The sequence below is a fragment of the Chlorocebus sabaeus genome, chromosome 21, assembly GCF_047675955.1.
Source record: "Chlorocebus sabaeus isolate Y175 chromosome 21, mChlSab1.0.hap1, whole genome shotgun sequence".
In the NCBI taxonomy this organism is placed as follows: domain Eukaryota; kingdom Metazoa; phylum Chordata; class Mammalia; order Primates; family Cercopithecidae; genus Chlorocebus; species Chlorocebus sabaeus.
Genome location: NC_132924.1, coordinates 4,974,042 through 4,996,387, shown reverse-complemented (window position 1 = coordinate 4,996,387; position 22,346 = coordinate 4,974,042). Strand labels below are relative to the sequence as shown.

Below are 22,346 nucleotides of genomic sequence, written 5' to 3'. Positions count from 1 at the left end.
GCATCAGTAGCATTACTATATAATGATACAATGATATCATTATCTTTTTTTTTTTTTTTGAGATGGAGTCTTATTCTGTTGCCCAGGCTGGAGTGCAATGATGTGACCTCCGCTCACTGCAACCTCCCCCTCCCAGGTTCAAGCGATTCTTCTGCCTCAGCCTCCCGAATAGCTGGGATTACAGGCGCCCGTCACCACGCCCAGCTAACATTTGTATGTGTATTAGAGACGGGGATTTCACCATGTTGGCCACGCTGGTCTCGAACCTCAAGTTATCCACCAAACTCAGCCTCCTAAAGTGCTAGGATTACACGCGTGAACCACCGCGCCCGGTCAATATCATCATCATTATATTTTGAGTTTTATCAATATGAAATTGATGGGAAGGAGGAGTGGTTCCACGACCGAGAGCAAGGCTTGTGTCACCATGGAGATGGACAGTCCAACGCTTCTGATTGGCAGGGACCAAGGGACGGGTCCTCGGCCCGTCCCCCTCGACCCTCTCGGACCGGAAAATCCTGGCGAGGCTCGAGGGCGCAGGGTCCGCACAGCCCGGATGAAAAGCAGACCCGGGGAAGCTAGTGGGAGTCAGGACCCCGGGCGATGAGGGCGGTGATGAGGGAAGGAGGCTCCGGGCGCCGCCGGCGCATGCGTATTGGGGATCTGAGGCCAGTGCCTTGCGCCGCCATTGCAGGGAGGCTGTCGTCAGAACTGTCCTGGCGCGCCGGCTGCTGGACCGGCCCCAGGAGCCCAGTCACCGGGCGTCATTGGCTCAGGCGGTGGGGCCCTCGGCACCTTCTCCCGCCCGGGTCCACCCTGGCGGCGGCGGCGGCGGCGTCAGGGGGCGGAGCCTCCCGGAGCGCCCTTTGTCTGCGGAGGTGAGTGCGCGCCGGGAGGAGGCGGAGGCGGGAGGTGGGAGGCGGCGGGCGGGGGAGGGGCGGCCGCTGTCCCCGCTGTCCCCGTTTCTGTCACCCGCCCCGTGTCCCTTTTGGATTTTTGGTCTTTTATAGGACGGTCTTATCCGTTCCAATATTATAAACACATTGTCCTCTACTATCTGCGAATGACTCTGAGGCTGAAAAAAAATTTGCAATTTATTTTTGGGCAAGCGTCCATAGGTGTCATTTGGGGGGAAAGTTTTTCCTCATCTCAGGATTATGCAAACGTTCGCCTTTATTTTCTTTTAATACGTTTAAAGAATTCAAAAAATATTTTCTTTTTCTCCTTTTTATCTGTATTTCATTGAGTATGATATTTGTGGTAAGGGGTTAGTTAGGGATTTACCTTTTTCTCTCATTGCCTTGCCGTTATCCGTTGAGTCACTTTTCCACGGAATTGCGGTGACACTTTTATTACATTTTGCAGGCGTGTGTATACTCAGATGTGTTTCTGTTTATTTATGTTTTTGTTTTGAGACAGGATCTCACTTTATCACCCAGGCTGCAGTGCAGTGACACGATCATGGCACACTGCAGCCTCAAACGCCTGGACTCAAAAGCTCCACCTGCCTCAGCCTCCCCAGTAGCTGGGACCACAGGTGTGCACCACCACGCGTGGCTCTTTGTTGTTGTTGTTAGCGACCAGGTCTCACCATGTTTCCCAGGCTGGTCTCGAACTCCTGAGCGCAAGTGATCGTCCCAGCTTGGCCTCTCAAAGTGCTGGGATTCCAGGCGTGAGCCACGGCGTTCAGTCAGATGTTTCTAGATTCTTTCACTGCCCTGACAGTTTCTGCAGTGAATATATATCCATATATACATACATACATACATACATTTTTTCATTTAAAATGTTTAGGGCGGTTGCGGTGACAAACGCCTGTAATTGCAGCACTTTGGGAGGCAGAGGCAGGAGGATCACTTGAGCTCATGAGTTCGAGACCAGCCTGGGAAATATGTCAAGACCCTGTTGCTACAAAAGGAACTAGAAACATTAACCGGACTTGGTGGTATGTGCCTGTAGTCCCCAGTTACTCAGGAGGCTGAGGTGGGAAGATGTCTTTGGCCCAGGAGATGAAGGTTGCAGTGAGCCAGCCACTGCACTCCAGCCTGGGCGATAGAACCAGACCTTGTCTCAAAAAATAAATGTTTTAAGCAAATCCCGCTTAATGATGTCCTTTCATGTAATGATTTTTTCTTTAGACGGAGTTTTGCTCCTGTTGCCCAGGCTGGAGTGCAATGGTGTGATCTCCACTCACCGCAACCTCTGCCTCCTGGGTTCAAATGATTCTCCTGTCTCAGCTTCCCAATTAGCTGGGATTACAGGCACATGCCACCACACCTAGCTAATTTTTGTATTTTTAGTAGAGACAGAGTTTTATCATATTGGTCAGGCTGGTCTCAAACTCCTGACCTCAGGTGATCCGCCCACCTCAGCCTCCAAAGTGCTGGGATTACAGGCTTGAGCCACCGTGCCTGGCCTGATCTATTTCTTTTAACTTAAATTGTGAGGCATTTGAAAGATACAGAAAAGTAAAATAATAATAATAATAATAATAATTTTTTAAAAGGCAGGTTGTAGCACTTAGTAGATTGTAGCAATTAGTAGGTTCTAAACAGATAGCTATTCAGTGATGAATGTTGGTTGAAAGTCACTCTGTTGCTGAAAACTTGCACGCGGCTCCCTGCTGCCATCAGGAAAATGTTCTAGTTCCTCAGTGATGCCCTGAAAGCCCTTTATGATCTTGATATTGCATCTGGCTTTGCCTTACACCCTTGCACTTTTTTTCACCCCAAAAAACCAGTTTAATTTGAGTGCAGATTTGTATGTGAATTTCATTAGAAAAGAGGACTATATAAATCTATATGAGTTACAGTTCTTGTAATATGTTGGTGTCATTTTCATCTGATTGGAAATGTCAACTGTGAAGAGCATGCTTTTAATTTTTACCTTAGAGTATGCATCTTTGGTGACTGACTGTCGTAGCCTGCTCAGTCTGCTATACAATACTGCAGACTGAGTGCAAACACAGAAATGTCGTATCTCACAGTTCTAAAGGTGGTAAGTTCAAAATCAAAGTGCGTGCCCTGTTGGTTTCCAGTGAACCTCTCTTCTTGGCTTGCAGAAGGAACTGGCTTTTCTCTGTGTCCTCTTCTGCTGGCCTTTGCACTGTATGCATGCACTCTTGGTGTCTCTTCATCTTCTTATGAGGACACTATTGCTATTGGATTAAGACCCCACCTTTATGACCTTATTTAACTTTAATTACAGGCCCAGTGCAGTGGCTCACGCCTGTAATCCCAGCACTTTGGGAGGCCAAGGCAGGTGGATCACCTGAGGTCAGGAGTTTGAGACCAACCTGGCCAACTTGGTGAAACCCCATCTCTACTAAAAATACAAAAATTAGCCGGATGTGCAGCACTTTGGGAGGCCGAGGCAGGTGGATCATAAGGTCAGGAGATGGAGACCATCCTGGCTAACATGGTGAAACCCCGTCTCTACAAAAAAAAAAAAAAAAAAAAAATCAGCCGGGCATGGTGGTGGGTGCCTGTAGTCCCAACTACTCGGGAGGCTGAGGCAGGAGAATGGCGTGAACCCAGGAGGCGGAGCTTGCAGTGAGCCAAGATTGCGCCACTGCACTCCAGCCTGGGCGACAGAGTGAGACTCCGTCTCAAAAAAAAAAAAAAATTAGCCGGATGTGGTGGTGGGTGCCTGTAATCCCAGCAACTTGGGAAGCTGAGGCAGGAGAATTGCTTGAACTCGCGAGGTGGAGGTTGCAGTTAGCTGAGATCACGCCATTGCACTCCAGTCTGGGCAAGAGAGCGAGACTGTCTCCAAAAAAAAAATACAACCTTTAAGGCCCTATTTCCAAATAAAGTCACATTGGGGGTTAGGACTTCAACATATTAATTTGGGGGAATATATTATATGGAATTAATTATATGGAATATAATTTAGTCCATAACAGTTACAATATCAAAATGAGTTGAAAATTCTAATCTTCTGTAAGATTAAAACTGCCTCAAATCATTATTACAGGAAAAAAATGTATGCCTTAAGGGAATTCTGTATAAAGATCTAAGAAGAATTGTCCTGGTATCACAGATACACAGGAGAATCAAATATTAAGGAGAGGCTGGATGTGGTGGCTTATGCCTGTAATCCCAGCTACTTGGGAGGCTGAGGCAGGAGAATCGCTTGAACCTGGGAGGTGGAGGTTGCAGTGAGCAGAGATCGCGCCATTGCACTCCAGCCTGGGCAGCAAGAGTGATACTCTGTCTCAAAAACAAAACAAAACAAAAAGAGGAGTTGAAAGGCGCTCACATTTTACTCCATATATTCCCAAATTTTTTCCCTTGTGAGTTTATATAAAAAATGTGTGGAATTTGAGTTTAAAAAATAATGTGTTTAACTTATATAAGGAATAAAAGAAGAAAACCCTCACGCACACTTAGGACCTCTACAGAGAGGAAAAACAAATTTTATAATGCAGACCTTTTACAAATTAACTCCTTTTAGAAAGCAGCAAAAATAAAAGACAAATGGTGGAATGGAGACTATATGTGTATGTGTGTTTGACAAGGGAGTCGTTGGTTACTGTCTGTGTTCTTGGGTCCCCAATACCACCCTCTGGTTCAGTGATTTGCTAGAACTCCTAGAATTCAGCAAATACTGTGTTGCATTTATGGTAGAGTGTTAGAGTGAAAGGATGCAGATTAAAAGTCAGCAACATGCTGAGCGTGGTGGCTTACCCCTATAATCCCAGCACTTTGGGAGGCCGAAGTGGGTGGATCAGCTGAGGTCAGGAGATCAAGACTAGCGTGGTCAACATTGTAAAACCCCATCAATACTAAAAATACAAAAATTAGCTGGCCGTGGTGGCAGGTGCCTGTAATCCCAGCTACTTGGGAGGCTGAGGCACGAGAATCGCTTGAACCCGGGAAGTGGAGCTTGCAGTGAGCTGAGATTCTGCTACTGCACTCCAGCCTGGGCAACAGAGTGAGACTCCATCTCAAAAAATAAAACAGCAACAGAAAAAAGCACATAGAGCAAGCTCCAAGGTCCAGGAGAGACCAAGTGCAGGCTTCCCATTGTCCTCTCTCTCTCTGGAATTTTACTGATAACCTTTAAATCTCCCAGGAACAGGCCAGGCGCAGTGACTCATGCCTGTAATCCTGGCACTTTGGGAAGCCGAGGCAGGTGGATCACCTGAGGTCGGGAGTTCGAGACCGGCCTGACCAACATGGAGAAACCCTTTCTCTACTGAAAATGCAAAATTAGCCGAGCGTGGTGGTGCATGCCTGTAATCCCAGCTACTCGGGAGGCTGAGGCAGGAGAATCGCTTGAACCCAGGAGGCATGGGTTGTGGTGAGCCGAGTTCACACCGTTGCACTCCAGCCTGGGCAATGAGAGCAAAACTGTGTCTCAAAAAAAAAAAAAAGGAAAAAAAAGAAAAAATCTCCCAGGAACGATATGTGAGAGATTTGTGTTCATGCCATACAGAACCAGGGAAGCTCACTCTAGCTTGGTGTTCAGGGTTTTAATTGGGGGCTGGTGTAGGGGTGGTCCCTTTTCTCCCTATCATAAGGGTCATGACAGAAAACCCTATAACAAAACACAGGTTAACAAGAGAAAAGCATAACAAGTTTATTTGATAATAGTTTTATAACTTCCCCTTTGCCCTCCGAAGGTTTGCTGAAAAGCACTGACATACACACACACACACAAAAGCAGAATAGGCTGGGCGCGGTGGCTCACGCCTGTAATCCCAGCACTTTGGAGGCTTAGGTGAGCGGATCACCTGAGGTCAGGAGTTTGAGACCAGCCTGATCAACATAGAGAAACCCCATCTCTCCTGAAGATACAAAATTATCCGGGTGTGGTGGCGGGAGCCTATAATCCCAGCTACTCGGAGGCTGAGGCAGTAGAATTGCTTGAACCTGGAAGGTGAGGTTGCAGTGAGCCAAGATCGCGCCATTGCACGCCATTCTGGGCAACAAGAGTGACACTGTTTAAAAAAAAAAAAAAAAAGAGTAATAGGAGACAAGTCATACAAGTTTATTTGATTGTAGAGTTGTTTGTTTGTTTGTTTGTTTGTTTGTTTTTTGAGATGCAGTCTTGCTCTGTCACCCAGGCTGGAGTGCAGTGCCACAATCTCGGCTCACTACAAGCTCCGCCTCCTGGGTTCACGCCATTCTCCTGCCTCAGCCTCCCTAGTAGCTTAGGCTACAGGTGCCTGCCACCACGCCTGGCTAATTTTTTGTAGTTTTAGTAGAGGCGGGATTTCACAGTGTTAGCCAGGATGGTCTTGATCTCCTGACCTCGTGATCTGCCTGCCTCGGCCTCCCAAAGTGCTGGGATTACAGGTGTGAGCCACTGTGCCCGGACTCTTTGATCATAGTTTTATGTGACATGGGAGCCTTCAGACTGAAGACCCAAAGGTACGGGGAAACATAAACATACAGTTTATGTTTAGGTGTGGACATCCGTGTAGAAATATGATTGGACAAAAAGGGTATGATCTCATGCTATAGATTGAATGGGGAAATGCAGTCAGGCCTGGCTGTTCAGATTCTCCTTGTTCTCTTCGGGAAGTATTCCTTCCTACCCAGTGTGCGGTAGGACCACTATGGAATGAAGGTCTTATGACCTACAATGAAACAAGGTAGGTCAGATAATTTATTTATAGCCAGTTATGATACAGAAAGCAGGGAATTAGGGTAATATTTTTAGGTTTTATGACTGGCTTTGGAGAAAAAGTGTTCCTGTTTTTTTGTTGTTGTTGTTTTATTTTGTTTTTTGTTTGTTTGTTTTGAGACTGAGTTTTGCTAGTTGCCAAGGCTGGAGTGCAGTGTCATGATCTCGGCTCACTGCAACCTCCGCCTCCCATGTTCAAGCCATTTTCGTGCCTCAGCCTCCTGAGTAGCTGGATTACAGGCACCTGCCACCACACCGGCTAATTTTTGTATTTTTAGTAGAGGCTGGGTTTCACCATGTTGGCCAGGCTGGTCTCAAACTCCTGACCTCAAATGATCTGCCCACCTTGACCTGCCAAATTGCTGGGATTACAGGCATGAGCCACCACGCTTGGCCAAGGGTTGTTGTTTCTATGACCTGTCTTGGGGAAGGGGTATTCTAGTTTCTAAGCCTAGTCTTGGGGGAAAATGAGGCGTGAGAGAAAGGAGGGCAGGAGAAGGCCAGAGAGAAATTTGTGCTTTTGAGGCCTTTAATTTGCAGTATCATTTTCTGAGCCCCAACGCTAGTCATGTAGGCTTGGCTGACCACCCTTGTGGCTGATCTTCATTCTCCAGCCCTTTCAGAGGAGGAGCTACCACACAGCCTGTGGTTCTCAACATAACAGGGTCCCTTTGTTAGCGTTAACATCTGGACATGTCCCATGGCCTCAGGCAAACAAAGACACCCTTAACTGGTAGGATATTCCAGGGCTTTAGAGGTTGTCTCACAAGGAGGCAGGCCAGGGTACCTTTCCTTGAAGTGTTCAGGGTTTGGACCATCCAGTTCTGCTGAGTTAATCCCCTAACTGCATGCTATCTTCTGTCTAAAGACCTCTTGTAAATCAGTAAGAAAAAGACAATAGTGGAAAAATGGACAGATGACACGAAAGGGTAATACATTTAAAAAATAAAGCTAAAAATATAAAAATTTCTGTCTCAGTGTAAATATGTTTATGAATTTCAAAAGAACAAAGCCTGACATGGTTAATGGTCTCATATATCAGTGATCAGTATATAAATTGATACAACCTTCCTGAACAGTGCTTTGCCTTTTCTTTGACCCTGCAATAACACTTTTCCTAAGGAACTAATCAGGCAAAATCATTCAAAAACTGTATGTCTAACAGTGTTTGCTATTGTCTATAAAAGCAAGCAAGGAAGCAAGAAAACAACCTAAAGGTCTATTAATAATGAAATAAATTTTGGTTATTCCATGCAAAGGAATATATTATGAATCTGTTAAGAAAATGAATGTTTTGGCCGGGTGCGGTGGCTCAAGCCTGTAATCCCAGCACTTTGGGAGGCCGAGACGGGCGGATCATGAGGTTAGGAGATCGAGACCATCCTGGCTAACACGGTGAAACCCCGTCTCTACTAAAAATACAAAAAACTAGCTGGGCGAGGTGGCGGGCACCTGTAGTCCCAGCTACTCCGGAGACTGAGGCAGGAGAATGGCGTAAACCCGGGAGGCGGAGCTTGCAGTGAGCTGAGATCCGGCCACTGCACTCCAGCCCGGGCTACAGAGCAAGACTCCGTCTCAAAAAAAAAAAAAAAAAAAAAGAAAATGAATGTTTTGACTTTTGTTTTCTGTCATGAAGTGAGATCCACAATATTGTCAATTAAAATGTAGGTTTCTAAAAAGAAAATTATACATTTAATAATATATGCATGTGTATCCTTGTATGTGTATACATGGAAAAAGCCTGAAAGGATAAATCCCAAAAATAAGGTAACTGGTTATCTCTAGGTGATATTATAGGTGATTTTCATTTTTTTTATATTTACTAAAATTTGTGTTTTAATATTTGCCAAAAAGTAAAATGAGGGTATTTCCATGATAGAGAGGGGTGTAGGAAAGATCACTCTGGCTGCAGTGTGAAGAAAAGGTTAGACTAAAGTCAAGGAGACAAGTTAGATGGGAATGGCAGTAATCAAAGTGAGAGATGATGGTGGCTGAACCAACGTACTAGACATGAAGATTAAGACCAGAAACATTCACGAGATACTGAAGGGAATATGTATACCAGAATGCGACATTGATTAGATAGAGAGCCTAAGGAAGAACGAGGGAGCTCAGAATGCCATTCAGGTTTCAGGCTTGGTGTTGCTATTCACTGAGATGGGGAATATGATAGAAGAGTTAGAATTAAGATATATCTCTCTATCTACTGCTTATTATGTGGTGTTATATTCTTTTTTTTTTTTTTTTTTTTTTTTGAGACAGTTTCACTCTTATTGCCTGGGCTGGAGTGCAATGGCATGGCCTCGGCTCACTGTAACCTCCACCTACTGGGTTCAAGCGATTCTCCTGCCTCAGCCTTCTGAGTAGCTGGGATTATAGGCATGCACCACCACGCCTGGCTAATTTTGTATTTTTAGTAGAGACGGGGTTTCTCCATGTTGGTCTCGAACTCCCAACCTCAGGTGATCCACCTGCCTTGGTCTCCCAAAGTGCTGGGATTACAGGCATGAGCCATTGCACCTGGCCTGTGCTGTTATATTCTAAATATTTACACATTTTCACTTTTCTTTAATCCTCACAACAAACCCACGGGTAGATACTATTATTCCTAGTTTTATAGTTTTATAGTTTTTTATATTTTATATTTATAGAATATAATATAAAATTATATTCCTAATTTTATAGAAATGGAAGGCTGGAGAGGTTAAGTAATTTACCCAAGCAGACTCATACAGCTAAAGTCATGGAGCTGGGAATCAAACCCATTTGGTTTGGTGTGGAGTCACCATTCTGACCTGCCTTACTGCATAGCAAATTAATGGCAAGAGACTTGAGAGAGAATGAGTTTTGGATATGTTAGGCTTGAGAAATATGAGGGACATCTACCTGGGGTTGTCCAGGAGGGTGGTTACATTTGTATGTTTTTCTGTAGCTCAGAAAGGATGAACAGTGAAACCAACGCAATGAGAGAAACCACCTGAGAATAAATACAATAAAAAATAGAGGAGACTATTAAACACTAATAAATTGGACCTAACTACATTACAAAGGAAGGATGTAACCACACTGAAAGAGGTGAGGAAGAAAAGAACTAGCCTTAAATAACTTTAGGAAACAGTATCTTAACTGGGTACTGTAAGGCTAAAGATGAAAAGAATTCCACATAAATGCTGTAATCAAGTCCGTAATTGTGTTTCTCACAAGGGTATGAGTTAGCAACCCTATTATAAAACTATGTTATATGTATATCACCATTGAACAAATAAGTAGATAATGAGAGCCACCAATTTTTTACTGTTGAAGAAGGAAGTTACCAGTAAGGAAAAAGGGAAGACTAAAGTGAACCTTGTGGTATTAGATTGGAATCGGATATCAGTATGAACTCATGGTATTTAATATATATATGTGTGTATATACATATATACACACACACATAAACATGCACATAATCGATGTGTGTATATGCATGGTTAGTATGTGCGTGTGTGTCTATATATATATATAATATATTTCCTAGCTATGTCTGCTAAGAGGGCCTAGAAGCAATGATACCCCAGTAGCAATAAGCACACCTAGCACCCAAATCTTTGTTTCTAAGTCCTCTTCTCCAGTAAAAGGAACCAGGGCACTTTGGAGAAACGGTTGATTCCAGGGCTGGGCAGGAAAAATGCAAGAGCCTGAAACATCTTACATTGCCAGGAAATGAGAAAGTGCTTAAGAAAGGAGAAAGCCTGGTTGAAATAACACAGGAGTCTCGTAATGGCCAAAGCTGGAACAATTTGTGCAATAAAATAAATAATAAAAGTATTTGACTTTTAATTTATAGAATATAATAAATATTCATGAGTCTCTATAGATATAAACAAAGAATCTAATAAACGAATGAATAGGGGATAAGAAACAGCTTTTCCTTATGGAAAAATTCCAATACTAAGTTAGTAAGAGGGAAATAGAAGAACACCATTAGGTAAACACCACATTAATAATTGTTGCAGATGAGATGAGATATACTGATGATGTAATTAATGGGTTTGAGAAGCAAGATATATACATAATCTTTTTTTCTTTTTTTTTTTTTTTTTTTTTGAGACAGGGTCTCACTCTTTCACCAAGGGTGGAATGCAGTGACGTGATCATGGCTTGCTGGAGTGCAGTGGCATGATCACAGCTTATTGTAGCCTCCACCTTCCAGGCTCAAGCAACCCTCTCACCTCAGCCTCCCAAATAGCTGGGACTACAGACACTCACCACCAAACCCAGCTATTTTTTTCTTTTTTTTTTTTTTCATAGTGAAGGTCTCACTATATTGCTTAGGCTGGTCTCAAACTCCTAGACTCAAGCCATCCTCCCACTTCCACCTCCCAAAGTGTTAGGATTACAGGCATGAGCCGTCCGTCCTGTAGGTAGCCTTAAAGTATCTTCCCCCAGGATATTTATTAGCAACAAAAGGAAAGATAGTAACTTTTACCATAGAGAAACCTAGTAGATACCACCTTGACCAAGTGATAATGGTAAATATTACCATTAATGAGACATATTGCCATTAATGAGCCATATTACCAGTAATTAGACATACTGACATTGTGAACATATTGACATTGTAAACATCGTAGACATATTGACATCGTACAGAGTAGATCTTCATGTCCAGTTCCTACCACAGAGCTCCTAAAACCCTCATCATTTTCTGAGTGATAGGGATGATAGAAGCATCTTTTGCTATTCATAACCAATGAGATGACTGGTGACTCCAAGGTCCTACGTAGCTTCAGGATGGAGGCTAGTGGCTAAAGGAACCTACCTTGTAATTAGAGGGTTGAACTTTAAGTCCCAACCCCAAACCCCACCCCACCTCTGAGGAGAAGAGAGGGGTTGAAAAATAGAGTTAATCACCAATGGACAATCAACTCAAAATGGATTAAGGACTTAAACAGAAGACCTGAAGCTATAAAACTACCAGAGAGGAAAATGCTTCATGACATTTATCTAGACAAAGATTTCTTGTGGATATGACCACAAATGCAAAAGTAAACAAATAGGGTTGCGTCAACCTAAAAAGCTTTACACAGCAAAGGAAACAATAAATGAAGAGAAAAACCAAAGATTGGGAGAAAATGTTTGCAAATGATACATCTGATATGGGACTGTATTAGTCTGTTCTCACACTGCTAATAAAGAACTACCTGAGGCTGAGTAATTTATGAAGAAAATAGGTTTAATTGACTCACGATTCCACAGGCTGTACAGTAAGCATGACTGGGAGGCCTCAGGAAACTTACAAGCATGGCAGAAGGCCAAGGGGAAGCAAGGACCTTCTTCATGTAGCGGGAGGAGAGAGTGCAAAGTGCCACATGCTTTTAAACCATCAGATCTCGTGAGAATTCACTCATCACGAGAACAGCAAGAGGGAAATCCACCCTGTGATCCAGTCGCCTTCCAATTCAACATGAGATTTGGTTGGGGGACACAAATCCAAACCATATCAGGGACTAATATCCAAAATATATAAGGAACTCAATAACGAGAAAACAAGTAACCCGATTTTAAGATGGACAAATGTCCTGAATAGATATTCTCATTCACAGAAAATTAAATTCAAATTTTCCCATTTATTTCTAAAAAACGACAACATACAAATGGCCATCTGAGATATGAAAAAATGCTTATCACTGATCATGATGGAAATGCAGATTAAAACCACAATCAGAGAGCACTCGCCCCTTTTAGAATGGCTTATTATCAAAAAGACAAAAAATAACAAGTATTGGTGAGAGTGTGGAGAAAAGGGAACACTTATGCACTGTTTGTGGGAATATAAATTAATACAGCCATCACAGCAAACTACAGGAGTTCCTCAAAAAACAAAAAATCGAAGGCTGAGATGGAGAATTGCTTGAACCAGGAGGTGGAGGTTGCAGTGAGCCGAGATGGCGCCACTGCACTCCAGCCTGGGCGACAGAGCGAGACTCCATCTCAAATAAAAATAAAAATAATCAAACTACCATATGATCCAGCAGTTCCACTTCTGGGTGTTCTTTTTTTTGAGACAGAGTATCATTCCATCAGCCAGCCTGGAGTGCAGTGGCATGATTTCAGCTCACTGCAACCTGTGCCTCCCAGGTTCAAGTGATTCTTGTGCCTCAGCCTCTCAAGCAGCTGGAATTGCAGACATGCGCCACACCACACCCAGCCAATTTTTGTATTTATATTAGGGACAGGGCTTCACCATGTTGGCCAGGCTGGTCTTGAACTCCTGATCTCAGATGATCCACCCACCTCAGCCTCCCAAAGTGCTGAGATTACAGATGTGAGCCACCACACCAGGACCTAAGTATATATTCAAAGGAATTGAAATGGGTATGCCAAAGAAATATCTGTACTCCCGTGTTTATTGCAACATTATTCACTATAGTCAAGATATGGAAGCAACCTAGATGTCCACTGGATGAATGGATTTTAAAAATGTGGTCACCAGCCGGGCGCAGTGGCTCAAGCCTGTAATCCCAGCACTTTGGGAGGCCGAGACGGGCGGATCACGAGGTCAGGAGATCATGACCATCCTGGCTAACCTGGTGAAACCCCGTGTCTACTAAAAAATACAAAAAAATAGCCGGGCGAGGTGACAGGTGCCTGTAGTCCCAGCTACTTGGGAGGCTGAGGCAGGAGAATGGCGTGAACCCGGGAGGCGGAGCTTGCAGTGAGCTGAGATCCGGCCACTGCACTCCAGCCTGGGCGACAGAGCGAGACTCCCTCTCAAAAAAAAAAAAAAAAAAAAAAAGGTGGTAAAGGTGGTCACCAGGCACTGTGACTTACCCCTATAATCCAAGCACTTTGGGAGGCTGAGGTGGGTGGATCACGAGGTCAGGAGTTTGAGATCAGCCTGACCAACATGGTGAAACCCCATCTCTACTAAAAATACAAAAATTAACTGGGCATGGCAGCACGTGTCAGTAATCCCTGCTACTCAGGAGGCTGAGGCAGGAGGATTGCTTGAACCCGGGAGGTGGAGGTTGCAGTGAGCCAAGATCGAACCACTGCACTCCAGCCTGGGCAACAGAGCGAGACTCTGTCTCAAAAAAAAAAAAAAAAATGTGGTATATATACACAATGGAATATTATTCAGCCTTCAAAAAGAGGGAAATTATATTATTTGTGACAACATAGATAAACCTAGAGGACATTGTATTAAGTGAAATAAGCCAAGCACAGAAACACAGAAACTGCATGATCTTTTTTTTTTTTTTTTTTTCCGAGACGGAGTCTCGCTCTGTCGCCCAGGCTGGAGTGCAGTGACCGGATCTCAGCTCACTGCAAGCTCCGCCTCCCGGGTTCACGCCATTCTCCTGCCTCAGCCTCCCAAGTAGCTGGGACTACAGGCGCCCACCACCAAGTCCAGCTAGTTTTTTGTATTTTTTAGTAGAGATGGGGTTTCACCGTGTTAACCAGGATGGTCTCGATCTCCTGACCTCGTGATCCACCCGTCTCAGCCTCCCAAAGTGCTGGGATTACAGGCTTGAGCCACCGCGCCTGGCTGCATGATCTTACTTAAAACGTGGACTCTAAGAATGTTGAACTTGTATAGAGTGGAATGGTTGTTACTAGAATCTGGGGCTGTGTGGTAGGGGGCTAGAGAGATGTTGACCAAAGGGTACAAAGTTTCAGTGAGGCAGAAGGTATAAGCTTTAGTGATCTATTCCACAGAGTGATGACTAAAATAATAAAATAACAATACATTGTTTTCTTTTCTCTTTTCTTTTCTTTTCTTTTCTTTTCTTTTTTCTTTTCTCTTCGAGATGGGGTTTCAACATGTTGCCCAGGCTGGTCTCAAACTCCTGACCTCAAGTGATCCGCCCACCTCGGCCTCCCAAAGTGCTGGGATTACAGGCCTAAGCCACTGTGTCTGGCTGATAATGCGTTGTATATTTCAAAATTACTAAAAGAGTAGATTTTAAATGTTTTCACCACAAATAATTGAAAAGTATGTGAGGTGACAGATATGATAATTGGTTATTCCACAATGTGTATTAGTCTGTTTTCACGCTGCTGATAAAGACATACCCAAGACTGGGCAATTTACAAAAGAAGGAGGTTTAATGGATTTACAGTTCCAAGTGACTGGGGAGGACTCACAATCATGGTGGAAGGCAAGGAGGAGCAAGTCACATCTTACATGGATGGCAGCAGGCAGGCAGAGAGAGAGAGAGAGAGAGAGAGAGAGAGAGAGAGAGCTTATGCAGAGAAACTCTAGCTTGTAAAGCCATAAGATCTCATGAGACTTATTCACTATCATGAGAACAGTATGGAAAAGACCTGCCCCCATGATTCAGTTACCTCCCACTGGGTCCCTCCCACAACATGTGGGAATTCAAGATGAGATTTGGGTGGGGACACAGCCAAACCACATCAACAATGTAAATATATATTAATGCATCACATTGTACTCTATAAATATATACAATTACTATTTGTCAATTAGAAATTGTAAAAAATTCTAAAGTCACCAATGTCCAGTAGTTTAATCAATCTTGACTATATAATGCAACCTCCATAGAAACACTAAAAAAAGGAGTCTGGAGAACTTCCAGATTGGTGAACACATACAGGGCTGGAGGTTGCCATGCCCAGAGAGGGCATGGAAGCTCTGCACCCATCAACCCTCCACCCCTTGCCCAATTTACCTCTTACATTTGGCTGCTCCTGAGTTAAGTGAACACAAGGGATTTAACCTTCATTAAACAGATCACATATTATGATTTCACTGCAGTCATGGTGCAGCTTATTAACTCTACAGAGCAAACCTTTGTATCACTTACTAACACATGACATGTAGTTTGCTGCATCAACTGACATGACAATTACGAATGTCAATATGACTGAGCATAGTGGCTCATGCCTATAATCCCAGCACTTTGGGAGGCCAAGGCAGGCAGATCACCTGAGGTCAGGAGTTTGAGACCAGCCTGGTCAACATGGCAAAACCTCATCTCTACTAAAAATACAAAAATTAGCCAGGCTTGGTGATGCGTGCCTGTAATCCTAGCTACTCAGGAGGCTGAGGCAGGAAAATCACTCAAACCTGGGAGGCAGAGGTTGCAGTGAGCTGAGGTTGCACCACTGCATTCCAGCCTGGGTGACAGAGTGAGACTCCATCTCAAAAAAATAAGAATAAAATAAGAATGTCAATATATAAAAAGGAATAGAAAACTGATAGAATTTTACTCTTTTGCTAAAATACATTATATTGTATCTTTGAGATTATTCTAGTACAAAGTGTAATAAAACTAGGTGTTTATTAAACCATTTAAATCATTGGTAGGTATACAAGGGCACTGAAGCATTTAATAGACAAATTAATGTTAATCTATTGGTTACTTGCTCCTGCATTGTCATGCTGTTATAATTTACTTCATCACCTTGCTATTTGATACATAGTGTGAATTTCTCTTGTCACCCCAACTATAGACAAATTTTCATCTTACTACACAATCAAAATGGCATTGATGGGAATGAACTCCAGAGCCTGGGCCTGAACAGGGAGGTGGTCTCTCAGGCTTGATGCTCAGGCATATAACCTATATCTCTCCATTTTTGCCCTATCTCTTAAATATATGTAACATCATAAAATGCTTTTCAATCTTTTTAAAAAGTGTCAAGCTCATGAAAGACAGCCTAAGAAACTATTACAGATTGGAGGAAACTAAGGAAAAACAAAACTGAATGCAGTGTGTATTCTAGATCAGAGAAAGAACATTAGTGGAGAAAGAACATTAGTGAAATGTGAATAATTTCAGTTAATAATGTTGTACCAGTAGCCGGGTGTGGTGGTGGGTGCCTGTAATCCCAGCTACTTGGAAGGCTGAGGCAGGAGAATCTCTTGAACCAGGGAGATGGAGATTACAGTGAGCCAAGACCGTGCTGTTGCATTCCAGCTTGGACAAGAGCAAAAGTCTGTCTCAAAAAAAAAAAAGTTCAAGTGTTAATTTCCTGGTTTTGCACATTATACTGTGGTTTTGTAAACTGTTAACATTAGGACAAGCAGAGTGAGTGGTATACGGGAACTCCACTATTTTGCAACTTTCCTGTAAGTCTAAAATGGGTTTAAAATTTAAAGTTTTTAAAAAATTAAAAAAAGAAAAGCAAACACCAGAATCCTTTCATTTACAAATGTAGCAAATATTTATTAAGTGCCTTTTATGTGCCAGGCACTGGACACTGAAAATATTAATATAATAGTTAACCAGATAGACCAGGTTCCTACCATCATGGAGATTAACATAACATAATGGTGAGGTATAAAGATGGGTTATTAGACAAATAATTACAGTGATTAAAAAAAAATGCTACCCATGGCCAGGTGCGGTGGCTCACACCTGTAATCCTAGCACTTTGGGAGGCCAAGGCGGGAGAATCACTTGAGGTCAGGAGTTCAAGACCAGACTGACCAATATGGTGAAACCCCGTCTCTGCTAAAAATACAAAAATTAGCCAGTTGTGGCACACACCTGTAATCCCAGCTACTCGGGAGGCTGAGGCAGGAGAATCATTTGAACCTGGAGGCAGAGGTTGCAGTGAGCTGAGACTGCGCCCCTGCACACCAGCCTGGGCAACAGAGCCAGACTGTGTCTAAAAAAAAAGAGAGAGGAAAAAAAATGCTACCTAGAAAAGGAAGATGTAAATGAGCAACCTCACCTGGTCTATGATGTCAAAATCTTCCCTGAGACCTGAAAAAGGAGTAGATGTTGTCATGGGGGTGGAGGGCGGGCGCATGGCACGTTTCAGCACCTAAAAGTGGGTCAGTGTGAATGAAGCCTCGAGCAAACAGGAGAGTGACTGCAGAGAGCAGGAAGCAGTCAGTCATAGGATTCTTTATGGCTTTCTACTCCAACCTAAGAGTGGCAGGATGCCCTGAATAATTTTAAGTGTGGGACTGATACGATCAGGTTTTTGTCTTTTTAAGATCCCTGTAAGTCAACTACAGAGAAACAAGAGTAGATCTTGGGAAAACCTAAGAAGCAGCAACACGGAAAAGGCAGGCACAGGAAAAGAGATTAGATCACAGCTCCCTGAGAGAGACGGTGAAAGTAAAGGAAGAGTCACAGTCACCAGTATCAGATATTGTCTTGGAAGCAGTAATGAGGTCAGGCCAGGCCTGGTGGCTCACACCTGTAATCCCAGCACCAGGCCGAGGTGGGTGGATCACTTGAGCTAAGGAGTTTGAGACCAGCCTGGGCAACATGATGAAACCTCACCTCTACTAAAATTAGCCAGGTGTGGTAGCGTATACCTGTAGTCCCAGCTACTTGGGAGGCTGAAGTGGGAGGATGGCTTGGGTCCAGGAGGCAGAGGTTGAGGCAGAGGTTGCAGCGAGGTAAGATCACACCACTGCACCCTAGGCAGGACGACAGAACCAGACTCAGAGAGAGAGAGAGAGAGAGGGAGGGAGGGAGGGAGGGAGGGGAGAAAGAGAAAGAGAGAGAAAGAGAAAGAAAGAAGTAATGAGGTCCATTGCATGAACAACATAAAGGTTTTTGGTGGTCATAACCAGAGCAGTTTCAGCAGAGTACTGAGGGCAGAACAAAAGCCAGATTATAGAGAACTGAGAAATGGGCGATGAGGAAGTAGAAGAAAGTATTGACAATTTTTTGAAGAGTTGTGACCTTGAAAAAAAGAGAGGATGGTAGTTGCAAAAGGGGTGTGTGGCCAGTGAGAGTTTTTAATGTTGGAGAGACATTAAATTATTATTATTTTGAGACAGGGTCTCACTCTGTCACCCAGGCTGGAGTGCAGTGGCTTGATCTCTGCTCACTACAATCTCCACCCACTCAGCTCAAGCATTTCTTGTGCCTCAGGCTCCTGAGTAGCTGGGATTACAGGCATGCACCACCATACCTGGCTAATTTTTATACTTTTAGTAGGGACGGGGTTTCACCATGTTGATCAGGCTGATCTTGAACTCCTGACCTCAATGATCCGCCCATCTCATCCTCCCAAAGTGCTGGATTACAGGTGTGAGGCACCGCGCTCAGCCTAATTTCTTTCCTTTTAAGCCACTCTTGTCTTCACTTCCTTCCCTATCCAGTCTAGATCCCACTGTCTAGTGCTTTCTAAGGTAAGAAAGATTTCAGAAGGGGCGTGACCTCCGAAGTGGGTGACTGAAGTAGAAAGATGGTGAAAAACATTGAGGTTGAGGAAGTCAAGGAAATGAAAGGCTCCAGTAGTTGTACTGAACTCTGGCTTGGATCAAAATCACTTGTGGGGCATTTAAAAAATATGTAGATGGCAGATTTCACCTCTGCAGATTCTGACTTAAGAGCTCTTGGGTGGAACCTGGACGTCTATGTATTTACATCTGTGTATTTTAAAATCACTAAAAGTGTGTCTAACGCACAGCTCAGAAAGAACCACTGCACAGGCAGTGAGCTTCACTGGTATTCCTTAGGCATGGATTTTGGTATCCATGGGGGTTCTGGAACCAATGTAACAGATATAAAATACTAATTTAGCACACTTTGGGAAAACTACAATTAGGTAATCTCTGGAGCCCTCTTCAGTTTGTACTGAAAAGAAAAATGGATCAGTCTGAGCTGTTCTGCACCCTGGATGCAGAACATCGCCCCACTGCACCCATGCAGGGCGCACTTGTTTAGAGTCATTTTGTTCCAGACTCACCCATTATCTTCACATTCGTGGAATTTATGATACAAAAACAATGTATAGCCAAACAATACCTTATGTGATTTTGATATAGATTTTTGGTAAACAACTCAGGAACTGCTCGTTATTTTCCTTTAAAAATCCACTTAGGGCCAGGCGCTGTGGCTCATGCCTGTAATCCCAGCACTTTGGGAGTTTGGGACAGGCGGATCACCAGGTCAGGAGTTCGAGACCATCCTGGCCAACATGATGAAACCCCATCTCTACTAAAAATACAAAAATTAGCCAGGCGTGGTGGTGCATACCTGTAGTCCCTGCTATTCAGGAGGCTGAGGCAGAAAAATCGCTTCAACCTGGGAGGCAGAGGTTGCAGTGAGCCGAGATTGCACCCCTGCATTCCAGCCTGGGCGACAGAGCGAGACTCCGTCTCAAAAAAAAAAAAAAAATCATCCACTTATAACTGCTGTTAATCAGAGTGTATTTTCATGGCAACTTGAATCTGTGCTCCCAAGTTGAAATCCTCAAGCTTGGCCCAAATAAGCTCTCCACTTAGATTAACTTTGCCTCAACTTCTTCCTTTTAGGTCAACATACCTGGTGTAAGGAGGCAGGATTGAGAGTGACTCTCACCCACCACTGGTGTTTCCTTCTCTTTGAAAGTGGCGCTTGGCACCAGCATGAACTCCCCATCCTCAGCAGTCCCACCAGGTATTTTTGGTAAATTCTCCTGAATTCAGACCTCCCACTATTTGGGTGAAGTTGTGGACATTATTTGGGCTGTTTTTCAAATCTTCCCTTTTCCTTAAGAGTGAGAGCTTCGGTCTCTGTCTTTGGACAGGAGATTCAGGTCAAGATATCTGCAGAGAACTGCCTCTTTTTTTTTCTGCTTCTGTCACAGCAGAAAGTTCAGGTCAAAGTTTTTCTGCCTCTGCCTTGGGACAGGAGGTTAGGGTAAGGGATTAGCAGTATGGCACCTATGGTCTCATTTTATAGAGCATGCTTTTAAGATTGCAGCTGTGTTTTATTTTTGGGGATTGGGGCTTGGTTTTACATTTGTGACCATCACCAGCTGGGTTTGTGTATGACACTTATGGGGCGTCCTCTTGTAAATATCTAGGAAAGTGGACCCACCTAACACGGGGTGGTCATAAGCAGCAGTATCCAAAACGGGATCCTTTGAAATGTAAAGTAATTCATTTGCATGCACAATTAGGGGGGAAAAGCTGGTTTTAGAACCAGACAACCTGAAGAGGAGACCTATTTTAGGTTTGTCCCGGCTGAAATCTGATAAGAGATTTGGAAAGACTTTTTATGTTAGAGCTCTGTGGTCAGAAATCAGCTTAATTAAAAGCCTATATTTAGGTTATCATGTTTTCTGGAGCAAGGAAGTCTTCTCCACTTTTATTCTCTTTTAGATCCTGTTTCTGGGAATTTTTTTAGCCAGCCCTTTTTAAATGTGTTCTTTCCCTGTTTGCTTCCTATGTTGGCATTTTTGCTGAGAAAAGTGTAAAACTTCATTGGCCTTTTTGAAAGCTTTTGTAGCAAGGAGCACTGTGGATGCATTGCATAGCCTGGTATTGTGGTGTTTCCTTCTTTTTGGGGACTGGGGATTAAATATAGAAGTGAGAGTTTTGATTTTTAAATATCTATGTGTACTGCCTTCCAGTTGTGCCTGCCTTTCATGTATTTAAATATTAGGCCCTGGAAACTGCAGATACTTTCTTTGTCCTGTGTTCATTAAAGGGCTTCATCCTGAAGTCAGTTCATTCATGTTTCTGCAGAAGATACGATTTCATTATTTTTTGTGGCTGTATAGTATTCCACGTGCAGGTTTGTTACATAGACATGTTGCGTAGCAATGAGGTCTGGGTTTCTGATGTACGCATCATTCCAGTAGTGAACATTGCACCTGGTAGGTAATCTTTCAATGCTAACCCCTGTCCCATCCTCCCTCCTTTTGGAGTCCCCAGTGTCTGTTGTTCCCCTCTGTATGTCCACAGGCACCCGTTGTTTAGCTCCTACTTACAAGTGAGAATGTGCAGTCTTTGATTTTGTGTTTCTGCGTTATTTCACCTAGGATAATTGCCTCCAGCTCCATCCATGTTGCTGCAAAAGGCATGATTTTATTCTTTTTTATGACTGTGTAGTATTCCATGTTGTATGTATATTACATTTTCTTCATTGAATCATCCATTGATGGACACTGAGGTTGATTCCATGACTTTGCTGTTGTGAATGGTGCTGTGATAAACGTACAAGTACAGGTGTCTTTTTTTATATAATAATTTATTTATATTTGGATAGGTACCCAATAGTGGGATTGCTGGGTTGAATGGTAATTCTATTTTTAGTTCTTTGAGAAATCTCTGTGCTGTTTTTCATTGAGGTTATACTAATTTACATTCCCACCAGCAGCATGTACATGTTCCCACTTCTCTCCATCCTCACTAACATCCTTTTTTTTTTTTTGAGACAGAGTCTCGCTATGTCGCCAAGGCTGGAGTACAGTGTTACAGTCTCAGCTCACTGCAACCTCCATCTCCCAGGTTCAAGCAATTCTCCTGTCTCAACCTCCTGAATAGCTGGGATTACAGGCATGCGCCGCCATGCCTGGCTAATTTTTGTATTTTTAGTAGAGATGGGGTTTCACCATGTTGGTCAGGCTGGTCTCGAACTCCTGACCTCATGATCCACCTGCCTTGGCCTCCCAAAGTGCTAGGATTTTTAGTAGAGATGGGGTTTCACCATGTTGGTCAGGCTGGTCTCAAACTCCTGACCTCATGATCCACCTGCCTTGGCCTCCCAAAGTGCTAGCATTACAGGCGTGAGCCACCATGCCCGGCCAACATCTGTTGTTTTTTGACTTTTTAATCATAGCCATTCTGACTGGTATGAGATGGTATCTCCTTGTGGTTTGAATTTGCATTTCGCTGTTGATGAGTGATGTTAAGCATTGTTTCATATGTTTGTTGGCTGCTTGTATGTCCCACTTTTTGATGCGGTTGTTTTTTTTTTTCTTGTTGAGTTTCTTTGTTTTGTTTTTTTTGAGACGGAGTCTCG

General features: G+C 43.4%; 1 protein-coding gene across 3 annotated transcripts in view; it reads left to right on the top strand.

Annotated features, from left to right (window-relative positions):
* The first annotated feature begins 479 nt into the window (after positions 1–479).
* ZNF713 (zinc finger protein 713) overlaps positions 480–22,346 on the top strand; it is a 60,216-nt gene continuing 38,349 nt past the window's right edge. For 2 of the 3 annotated variants that reach the window (XM_038004285.2, XM_007981266.3), the window contains exons 1-2: positions 480–878; positions 19,871–19,994. The gene's annotated coding sequence lies outside the window, so the exon portion shown is untranslated. The remainder of the gene's footprint in view (positions 879–19,870; positions 19,995–22,346) is intronic. The other variant, XM_007981264.3, reaches the window with a different exon arrangement.